Here is an 11,995-nt window from a genome sequence, read left to right as displayed (position 1 = left end):
TAGAGCGACATCTACCGACGATACCGATATGATAAACTTCTCTCGTAATACTAGATGTCACTGTAAGACACTTGATTAGTGAAAATGTTGTCATACTTCACAGACTATATAATTTCTCGGTTTAGGAACTTATTTAATGCTTCGTAATTTTTGAAACAAGTTTTTAATTCGCAATTTAGGGTAATTTTAACATAAAAACGCATGCCTTAAATTGTTTTTTTAAAAGAATGATTTTAAGATCTCAATATTCATTTGTGTGGATGGGATTTCAAAAGTTATTAATTTGTATTAAATTTTATTAAAAAATGAAAATCTCACAGAAGTCCTCCAGCGTATTGGAATTCAGTAATTATTTAACATTTTAACAATTCCATTTTGATGAAATAAATCACTGTGCATTATACAAGTATCCGAACAAAGTTGCTTTATCAACAAACCGTTAATTGTACGCATGCGCGTCGCGTTTATGTCCTTCTCTTTTTCTATTGGTTTGTTTTGTGTCATGCCCAAACCCTTGCTTGTATTATCCTGCTTGTATATTTTACGTTTAAATTAATTTAATATAGTAAATATAATTATCCTACTTTAATGGTACAACATTTTTAAAACGTTCTAATGTATTGTGATGATAAGTGCCGTGAATAACTGTACTCAGCGCTGGGAAACTAAAGCGGCATCGTGGAGTCACGAAAAAGAAGGTAAAAAACTTTTCATTGTTTCTACTGACGCTTCGGCTTGATAGAAAAATTGGATATCGATTCGACTGGTATTTGGATTCGTAATTCTTATTGGATGCAGACATATTTCCATTAGCTATTAATAAACATATGTGAACTAAAAATAAAGTTAGTTATTTTACTATACCTTCATAGAATCAACAACTTCATGGTATGTAAATAACAAACTATGCATAACACTATATCTATATATATACTGGTGTATACTTAAACATAGCAGAAGATTTACAAAATGTTGTTTTCCAATGTGAACGTTAATTATTTATAAATGCGATCTCCATAATAGTAAATTGTAATGTTAAAATGTTACTCTAACGATAAATACAACATCATTATGATTATTTACCAAATATAAGTGTTCTACCAGTATAAAACTATAAAATAAAGCTATTTTCTTACTTATTAGCTCCTTTTATCTTATTAATATGTAATCGTCAAAACATGTGATTCTTATAAATTAATAAACTTGATTTTATCTTGTAGTGACAAGGCATTTCTGCTTTAATTGTTGATATTAGGTTATTTTAACAAATGTGTGTCTGAAATATTATCACATAAACACTGTATAGCACCCAGCATTTGATTTGGAACATAGAGAACAAGAGTACTCCTCTGACTGATGTGACAAAATTCTTTGAATTTGGTACATCGGAAACCTTAGTTATAACAACCATATGACATAGCTATTAACAACAAATAAGTTTTCAGATCACATTTTGTGGAATTATATCTAATGGTTGTTTAAAAAAATGCAATATTGAACTATGATTGGGTCAACATTTTGATATAGCTAGTGGGAATTTTAAAATGCAGATTAGCGAGGTTGTAAGGGGAAATTCCACTTCACTTACTGCCCCACTGAGGGTAGCGACCTCTCCTCTTGACCATTTAGCGAACGGTGGTTCTCCATTCTATGCGGTTCTCGGCGCTCTGGATGGCATTATGTATGCTGGAGTCGAGTATGGTGCGGTTGTTCTAAAGGTGCCAAATCAAATACCAAGTACAATAGTTTACTACTTTTTACTCATCAGTTCCCCTGAACACAATTTATCATGTCCCTGTCCTTCTCCAATTCACATAGGGTCGGCACACCAGTTTTTTGTCTTAAGAACATTCTATCTTTAGTCATTCCAATCGTCACTCCCTTTAGTTAGTTAGTTAGTAGTAGGGGCTCAGTTTTCCACAACTCCACGACAAGCGCGTATTTTGCGTGAAGGCAGGCTGTGGGTTACTCCAGCCAGCCCAGCTCGCCAAAGAACCCCAGCAGTCCCTTAATGTTGCTGGTGATCTCTGGCGGTGACCTCGGCGGACCGAGATATCTGGCCCTGTAGTCGGACACTGCTGTCCATCTCTTCTCACTCCCCTGAAGACAATTAATATTTAAATATGTTCTATTCTATTAAATGTGTCATGGCTTACCAATCTAATTTTGAAATTGACTTTAATCTGCAGCAAACTCACTTATGCAAATGTTACAGTACAAAAAAAGGTCACAATAGACAACCTTGTCTTACACGGGTTGTCTCCAGATGTAGCCTTTGATGGTAACTTTAGAGATTTTTTTGTATACATTTGCTGATAACTTATTGTTACTTTGATATATGCCACATGTTTTTTTTCTTATTGTACTTATTACAGATTTGAATGATTAGACTTACAAAGGTCTGGGTTTAATTCTGGTGATGTCATAACCTAAATAAGAAATGTTAGCACTATTGACTGGATTTGGTTTTAGGTGAAATCAAATATTGGAGAACCAACCTTTATATTTTTGTCTTGTCATAAGTACCTATGTTTACTTTGCCATGTAGTACATAGAAGTACAAAATGCAAACTTTAATTATAGTGGTTATATCATAAAAATTTACAAGCTTAACTTTTATACAAATAAACTGTTTATATTAATTAACTAGCTGTTGCCCGCGACATATTCTGCTTGGAATTAAAAAAAAAACATATTTTTTAATTGCACACAGACAATTATAACCTATAATACTAGGTAGCCTATGAGTTCTTCCAGACTATGATCTACATATATGCAAAATTTCATCGAGATCCATTGAGTCGTTCTGGCGATACCTTCAAACAAATATCTATCCATTCATCCAAACATTTGCATTTATAATATTAGTAACATAGTAAGATTTACTTTGTTGTGCGTTTACACTGCACATAAAAAAATATAAAATGCTAAATATAACTAGAACTTTTTTTGTAGGGCATATTAGTATAATGTTAACTGAAAAATTCATAAATTTGCAAAAAAAAAACTGTACCCATTATCCTTGGATTCAAAAATAAGGGCCTAACAAAGTACGGCTTGAATAAATCTTGTTATACTTGTAATTCCAGGACAATAAAAAACTTGGCAATTAAATTTAAAATCTTACATTGCCAAAATAAAACAAATATATATGTATTATGTAATATTTACTTATAAAAGTCTTTTATTGTTTTATTTTTATATTTGAATATATATAATATTCTTTTATTATGCATATAATAAATATATTCACGGTAATGTTTTTATACTTACTTGAATATTTGGATACTTGCTAGTTGGTTATCAAATTTGAATATCAAAACAGTACATTATATCTTTTGAAGATTTCTCTTCAAGATGAAGATATATAGATATATAATCAGAACATTTAATTCAGAAAATATGAGTCAAATTTACCAATTTTTTTTTTTTATTGTTAAGTATTAATTTCATTTTTATTTTTCATTTCTTAGATTTATATTTTAATATGAAACAAATTGATTGTAGATAGAAGTTACATTGAAATTGAATTTAAATATATAACTTTTCATTCAAGTTATTCAGTTCCTTTTTGTTGAGTATTATAAATGATGAAGTAAAATAGATGTTCCGAATGCATGAGTAAGAATTCAAACCGTTCGTGCGCAATGGCGTTTGATAAGACTAAATTTATATCTTAGTATTATGTTAAAGTTAAATAGATATATCAGATTTTTTTTGCTTCGGTGCAATTGCGTTTAGTTTACGGAACAATCAAATTATTTTAAAAAATCTTTTATTTCTTCGATAAATTTAGGCTTTTACCTACTTTAAATGATACCATCAATTATTCGGAAATACATTTTATAAATTTTGTCAGTTCCTGTTGTGTTAAAAGATTTAAAATAAAGAGCTTGTGCATTTATTATTTGTTCTATTATCTCGACGAATTATAAATTTGTGTTTGCGAGTCCCGGTCAACCACGCTGTCATGTGCATATTTTCATTATTTATAATATTCCATTATATGTATTGAAATAAAACGAAAGCGGTTTCGTTCCCCGCGGCTTGGGAACATATCAAACATAATAACGTATATGAGATAAATAAACCAAACCTCAAAACGATATTCGCTTACTGCTTAAATACAGTTTATTAAATCATTACGGTTAATAGAATATAAAATCTATTTCTATAACAAAATCACCCTTTATAAATTGATGCACGAATAAAAATGGGCGACGAAGAAAAAATTGTAAATTATTTGCCAGTATATTCACTTTGGTTCCCTTTGTATTCTTTGGCCTTGTTGAAAAATATTGTATCTACCAAAATCTAATATATTTTTGACACTGTCTTCATCGTTTAATTAATGTTAAATAGACTGGCGTAAAGTGTATCAAGTAACAAATGTAAAGAGAAAGCGCTGCAAAGAAATCATAATATCAACGTGATGTTAGGGATTGGGCTATATTTCCCCACACAAAGATACGTGTCTGAACGTACACAAGTCGAAGCAAGCAGCATACCTGTGTTATGAACGTTATTGTATTCACCAGTCTACCTGCTCGGGGCCGGGAGCTACTCGACAAAAAGTAAAAAGATAATTTTTCGTCGACTCGAGTCTCGGACGCAAAAGAACAAAGGTTTTACGCTTTTACCTAGTTATAGCTAGTTATTTCGCATCCCCGCAGGTGTTACTTGTTATCTCTTACCCGGAATTTCTTTATTTTGTTTAGAGAAACTATCCTGGAAAGAAATATCCATAGTTCGAAAGAGTTGCAAAAAGTTTTTCTGTTTTTACATCTGTTAAAGTTTGTTCAATATAAGATTGTAAAGGATAATTAAACTTTGGTCTGAGTTTGACAAATATTAAAAGTATCTATTCTTTATTGGTATTAATAAATCTACCTGAGAATTCTTATGGTGATTTGGCCATAAAATAATTTGAAATTAGCTAATATTTTTATAATAACTTATACAATCTATTTAATTATAAAGTAATATTAAAAGTTATATACAAGTATTTAGAGACATAATATTCCATTAGGTTTTTGAATAAAAGACTGTTCACATTTATTTCTCTATTTATTCTACCACAGTTACGTTTTTACCTTCTTGTATAAGATACATATTTATTCTTTATCCAATACATTAATATTTGTTTTGTTTGGAATATATCCGAGTTATATCAAAGTAATCCAAAAACCTTTCTTGGTTGGCAAAGAAAATAGTAAAGTATTATTGAAAAAACCTATTTACACATGTGAAACTCGAGCACGTTACTCCTTCTGAGAAATGAGAGACAACATATTTCTGTAACCTATTTCCTTCACAATAGCTGCCATAAATCTATACCAGAGTAATATTTTGACGTCAGTCACGCGTATGCTAGTTGTATACTGACTTTGTCGATTAGTTCTTATTAGCAATAGTTATCCGGTTCGCGAAGAGCGATCGTGTAAGCAAGTGACTGTGGTAAAAAACACGACCGGTGGCATTCACCCGTCGCCCTTGAACCGGTGGACGGTCACCACTCAGCTGGACTAGCTGGTGCAGACCTTGAGAATGTCTAGGACGTTCAACCTCGCTCTTAATATTATCTTACAAATCAAATGGTCGACAACTAACTCTGAATTCATGCTACGTACTTGTATTCCATTTTATTTCCTAGTTCATATATGTTTGCGTTGCACCGTCGCAAAGATGTTACGCGTCGACAGTCATAAGGAAAAAATAAAGGTAAAAACATTAATTATAAATATATATGAAGACCACTGGTTAGTGCCTACGGTAGAGAATGTTAATTATCTAATTATGTTTCTTTATTTACCGCCCTGAAGTATCTTTACACGATATCTAGTGCCGACAACGCTCAAATAGTGCGGACATGTAACATAACAGGCACTTGGGTACCTTTATAATTAATTGTTTGACTACGCAATAAGCACGTCACTCACTGGTCACGATATCTGGTAACAGATTTTATAATTTATCTTTGGTTTGGAATTCATTCAAGAAAATGTTCTTAGCTGTTTTTCCTTGTTAACAGTTTCTTAAAATTACCAGTTTAATAATTAATGATACGCCCATAGAAGGCTATTTTTATTACGACTTACATTAAAATCGCAGTATACTATAACTATAAAATCCTCTTTCGTATTCGCTACAAAACTATGTAGTCTACCTACTATTCTTTGGCTACCGGCTATTATTTGATAAATTGATAAACATACAGTACAGAAGTTGGTGGGGCTTTGATAAAGTTTGGCTGACGCAAATCACTTTACCTGCCCTTAATCCTACGCCTCTGACAGCCTCCGACTATTAATGAATTGTAACAATGCGTGGCAAACAATAACAAGCTGGTATACATTTAATAAGATTCCGCAGCGGCAGGCCGTGGTTGTAGGCATCGGTCCAATCGAGTTGCCTTGACGAAGATTAATCGAGTTACGCAATGGATGGACCGATCTGGGCGCCGGGCTCGTTAGATACTAAGGACGTGTTTTGTTAAGAGCCTTGTTTTCTGCACGACGCGACGCTACCCCGATATTAGTAGATAATTTTTTCGCTGTCTCATCGTCACCCTCTTTTGTCTTTTTACTTACGTAATATGTATTTCCGTGACTCCCTTAACCTCTGTAGATTGGCCTGTCAAATCGTAACAAAGAATAATAAAGTTTACCCTCAATAATAGAATAAAAGTAAGCCCAAAAGCTCAAGACTATAATGTCTATAACAATTCTATATTTTTTTTCTAACTAAGTATATGTTATTAAATTAAAGTTACCACTAAACAAACTGAGTAATTATAATCCTCTATTCGAAAAAACAAGCAATCAGACAATTCTCTTGCTTCTTTTTAATTTTCTCAGTAATATGAAATTTTAACGTCTAGTAGAAATTGAAACGATGACTTATTTATCCTCAGATCTGTCTTATTTTGTGGGCGTAAATTAAATAACTGTGTTCAAGCCCTCGGATTTCGTAGAATCTACTTTAGATGATAGAAGTAGACATTCCAATTAACACAGATTACAAAATAAATCGGTACGAAAAAACTTAGAATAACATTTAATAAAACCTGTATTAAAGATTTAAATCTTAATCCTTCCATGCATATAAGCTTTTCACACAGCGATAAACAATTTCGTAGAATCTTAAACGGCCGGCACAAGGTTAACGCAAGGATGAGTCGACAGTCGTAGTCCTTGCCTATCCATTTGTCGTTAGGATTACGGAATCCGTTTCTTCGGTTAGTATGGAGATTCTAAACGCCCAGTTGCGCCATCGTGCCAACCTTGTGAACGGACTAGCCGTTTGTTTAACGAGTATGGACATAACTTCACTGTTTAGGTACGACCAAGAGTGGCTCGTAATTTCATATTGTCGACGTTGGCGTCGGTTCTATTAACGAACGAGCCGAGTATCTATATAAAGGTTATCAACACACCATTGTTATCGTATGATATCATCCATTCTGTACTTGAATAAACCTTCGCCGTACAATAATCGTCGGCGTCAATTTTCTTTTTAATGTCCTTCATACGTGTCAGTTGCGAAGCCATTGTCGCGTGCCCACTCAGTGGGCTTGTGTGTTCCATTATAAGATGCTATTTGATAACACTTTTATTTCTCCCACTGTGTTGTTTAGAATTAATTCAAACTTTTTTATTATTCTTGTGGAGGGAAAACACAATTATTATTTGGTTGTTGTTCAAGAAATGTCGTCTTTGTCCTTTTTATACGATATATCCAATTCAATTGACAATCATAGAATCAATTTTGTTCCTTTTTACATTTGTATACGCGTCATCGATAACATTTAACCAAAATTATTTTGCAGAAATTGGAAAAGCGACTCAGGATAAATGACTACTTTTAAAAGAAAAGAAATATTGTTATCTTAAAAATATTACGTAACTCTGAATGAGTTCAAAACTAAGTGTAATTTGTTTCATAGTTGCAGCGACAATGGTAGTTTGTCTCACAATATAATAGTGATAATATTTTCCACGATCTTAAAGCGTATAAATTAGCATAGTGGAAAAAGATAAAAGTTGAATAAGTACTTTCGTAGTTTTACCGCTCAAAAAGCAATATATAATATCGGAGCAGCTAGTTGCTCGCTCAGATCTATTGTACCCGGGGTGGCCATTAAATCCGGCGAGTTGAAATAAGAAAGGAAACTTAATGCAAAACGACATCGTAACAAGAATAAGAATTCCTCGGCAAGCAGCTCACGTGCCGCGTTGTCAACTTTCGCAACGCCACCTCGCGGTGCTCAAATAGTAAGTAGACTTGAAGGCTACACCAAGCGAGGTTGTGACGTCGTCCCAAATGAAATATGGCGCCTTTATGAAGAACTTACTTATATTTTTTTATGAAAGCGTAGACAAAGGAAATAACTCGCCAGTGCCCTTTGTCATTTTTTTCCTTCATAAGACATTCTTCGCTTGACCTTCATCTATCTGTTTATAATTAGAACGTTAGTGTTAGGAAACACAGTATTGTTTTATATATTACGATGTATTTTGCTTATTTATAAGTAAAAATAAAAGAGTCACTTGCATGCATACTATATGAACATAGCAATTTTATAAATGTCATCACTCATACATTTTTAACAAAATAAATTTACACGAAGTTAAAGTTCAAACGTATTATTTAAAATAAATTTTACAAGTGTCTACCATATTAGTAAGCAAGTTGCCAAAAAGCTTTTATTTAATTATCCTTATGCAATAACGAAAATGCTGTCGACATTTCGTAAAGCAGTCCCAAGGCTTCTCTCGGATTCATTACCCAGTCTTTCTGTCCGATGAGCACGGTAAGTGACCTTAGTAAATGCCCAATTTGTAGTTTATGTATGCATCCTACGCTGAGGACGATTTCGGTTCGTAGGCGAAAAACTACCGACAACTTCCGATGCGAAATTCGAGTTTACGTGTTTCCTCTCCAATGATGACGTGTAGATTTGCCAAATCACTCAAATTATCTTAACCCAACGGTATTTTGCGAGCGATCTTTCAAAATAAATTTCCATAGCTTTAGAAAATAGGTAATTTAGTATGTAGCTTAACATTAAAAATCTAGCTAACCTTTGAAAGTAATTAAATCCTTTTATTAAGCGGCTAAAGAAAAATGTTTTGATATTTTTATTTAATAGTTGTTTTCCTATAATTTTCTATCCCGCTTATGTTTAATATCGTACACTAAATACAGCCAAAATATTCCCTTTAGGAAAGATTGATGAGAAGTGCTTTCTATAATAACGTAAGGAAATATTTTCGCACCAATTTTCAGATTGAAGCCAACAGTCTGGCAAGAGAGTGCTTGAGCTCTATGCGGACTTTGCTAATGCGACCAACAGTTTTCAAGGCGTTTGGCATGATCGCCCAACTTCAAACATTTGACAGACATACCTTTCAAACATTCGAACGTCCAATTTGTGTTGCCGCCTCATCTTACAATTCATAAGACGGTATCAATGTAATGCAAGCGCTTCACACTACACAGGTTATCGTCTTGGTCCCAACTTACCGATGTCTGAATCGGTCGTGGACTGTCTTAAATCGTTTTTTTTTTGTACACATTCAAGGGGAAATGAAGAGGGTAGGCGGGAGCACGTGAAGCGCCCTCATAAAATGTAAACCCAAGTGTCACTAAACGCCTTCAGTCTTTAAGTTTTCAGACACATCCCTGCGTCACTTGGTGTACCTAGTTACGACTGTGTTATTAGCGAAATGGGCCTGCCATTTATTTTACTAGAAAGAACGATGGTCGCCTCCGAGATTTTGGACCGAACATTTTTTGTAATAAACCTCGAATATTATGGTATAAAGACAGAATTTTTTCCGTACTTTTTCTTATGTCAAAAATACACTTATCCATCATATTATCATCTCATATTAATATTATATGGACAAATGTCTAGATGGATGGATGTATGTATGTTAGAAGGTATCTTCAGAACGGCTCAACGAATCTCGATGAAATTTGACATAAATATAAAACATAGTCTGGAAGAACACACAGGCTACTTATTAAGTTTTTTTTTTAATTCCGCGCGAAAGTAGCCGCGGGCGACAGCTAGTAATATGAAAAACTTTCAAAGTGACAATTAATTAAATTATTATTGTTAGTTTTGTTTATCAAATACTAACATTATTTTATGTATTTTATAACGACAAACACAACACAAATTTACACATTTAAAAAAGAAAAAGAAAATTTAATGTGTTTAAAGTTTCTATATTTTAAAATTAGGATCGTATTTTATGGCTTGATTATCGTTTAACTGGTTATTTACCAGTTAATATCATGGAAATAAGTACAAATTTATGGTAAGGAAATATATCAAATGTTTACACACTATTGACGCTTTGCAAAGAAGCAGTCTTTCCAAAGAAAGTCTATATCATCAGTAAAAATAAACACCGAAGATTGTTAAACAAATATAATGCAGAAAATATAAGAAACATAGAAGAAATAACTAAGGTAACTGTCCACAAAGGTTGAACTAGTTGTTACCAATAATTTTATTGGCATAACTATTACAAAGCAAAAGAAAGTATTTATCGCGCTGAAACAATGTTTTTTCCTGATCTTTTCTATCTGTTGTTGTTAAAACTGCTATTTAATCGTAATTGCTATAAATAATCTAAATGAACTAATTAGTATAATAGTGTTAGTACAATATCTAATACACCAGCATGGTAATTTGACGGTCCGCAGGCTCATAAAAGCAAAATACTCCATGATAAGCGTTAGACTCAACACTACTATTAGGTATTTACCAATAGCTGTCGCCCGCAACTCCGTCTTCGCATGTTTAATAAAAAAAAAAACTTAATAAATAGCCTATGTGTTCCAGACCATGTTCTATATCTATGCCAAATTTCAGCGATATCCATGCCGCCGTTCTGTAGATACCTTCTAACAATCATCCACCCATCCATCCATTTATCTAAACTTTCTATCATTAGTAATATTAAGATTTATAATATAATAGAAGATTAAGTATGCTTTAATATAAAACAAATAGCGTCTTTGTCTAAAACAATCTAATTCGAAAACATGAGACGTAAATTACTTAATCTGACTAAGGTTTCATAAAACTTTATGAAAATAGTATAACATTTATTTGTTCAAGATAATTCATTTTGTCAGCGTTGCAGTTTGAAAATAAATGGTTTGTAAGACACTATCCTCGTCAGGACATGCGACCAAGGTTCGTTGGTTCAAAGACATCCTCAAACCGCTCACTCGCACCGAATTTCACCTTGTGCCACTGCAGCGTTATGTGTCTTGAAAAATAATGTTACACATATGCTTATTTTTATTTAACCTAATAGTTTTTTTTTTCAATAAAGTTATTTAAAAGGAAACAACCTTAAAATATGGTAAAATAAAAATATTTTGGTCCACAGAGTGTTAATTATAATTCAAAAAGGTAACATTTTGTCTAGGTCTAAAATTCATAATGATATTTGATCATCTGATTATATGGCCTAGTAACTTTTATTTTATGAAGCTAAAGGTAATGGTTGACATCTTAAAAGGCGTTACATTTTATTTATATCTGGGAAATACAAACGAAAACAACATGTCAAACGAACGCCTCTCCCGGCGGTTTCAAAAATTGCTTCAAAATAAAAGATATATTTCGTGAATTCCCAAACATGTCGAAAGAAAAGAGGGTTCGGAACGACTGCCACAATTCTAATATCAAGGTAACGATACATCAGATACACAATCGACAGTTACCGACATGTCATTCGGTGGAACTTACCGCAAATCGTTTTCATATATGTGCCTCAGCGACGCAATCTAGTGTCCCATTTCCTTAAGGATAAACCCTTGTACGAAATTGTATAACATCCACAATCGTTGAAATCCATCAATTCAGATTGAATTATTTCCCTCAACACAATATGAATTACAGAAATAAATCGATATATGAAAAACGGATTTGGAATAGTATTAATTGTGTTATAAAAAAATCTTTAAT

General features: G+C 32.8%; 1 protein-coding gene across 1 annotated transcript in view; it reads left to right on the top strand.

The window, feature by feature from the left end:
• Positions 1–454: 454 nt before the first annotated feature.
• LOC106721038 (protein gustavus) overlaps positions 455–11,995 on the top strand; it is a 93,325-nt gene continuing 81,784 nt past the window's right edge. Inside the window, exon 1 of the mRNA XM_014515899.2 lies at positions 455–698. The gene's annotated coding sequence lies outside the window, so the exon portion shown is untranslated. The remainder of the gene's footprint in view (positions 699–11,995) is intronic.

Source organism: Papilio machaon, chromosome 15 (assembly GCF_912999745.1).
Source record: "Papilio machaon chromosome 15, ilPapMach1.1, whole genome shotgun sequence".
Lineage (NCBI taxonomy): Eukaryota > Metazoa > Arthropoda > Insecta > Lepidoptera > Papilionidae > Papilio > Papilio machaon.
This window is presented reverse-complemented; position numbering and strand designations above follow the sequence as displayed.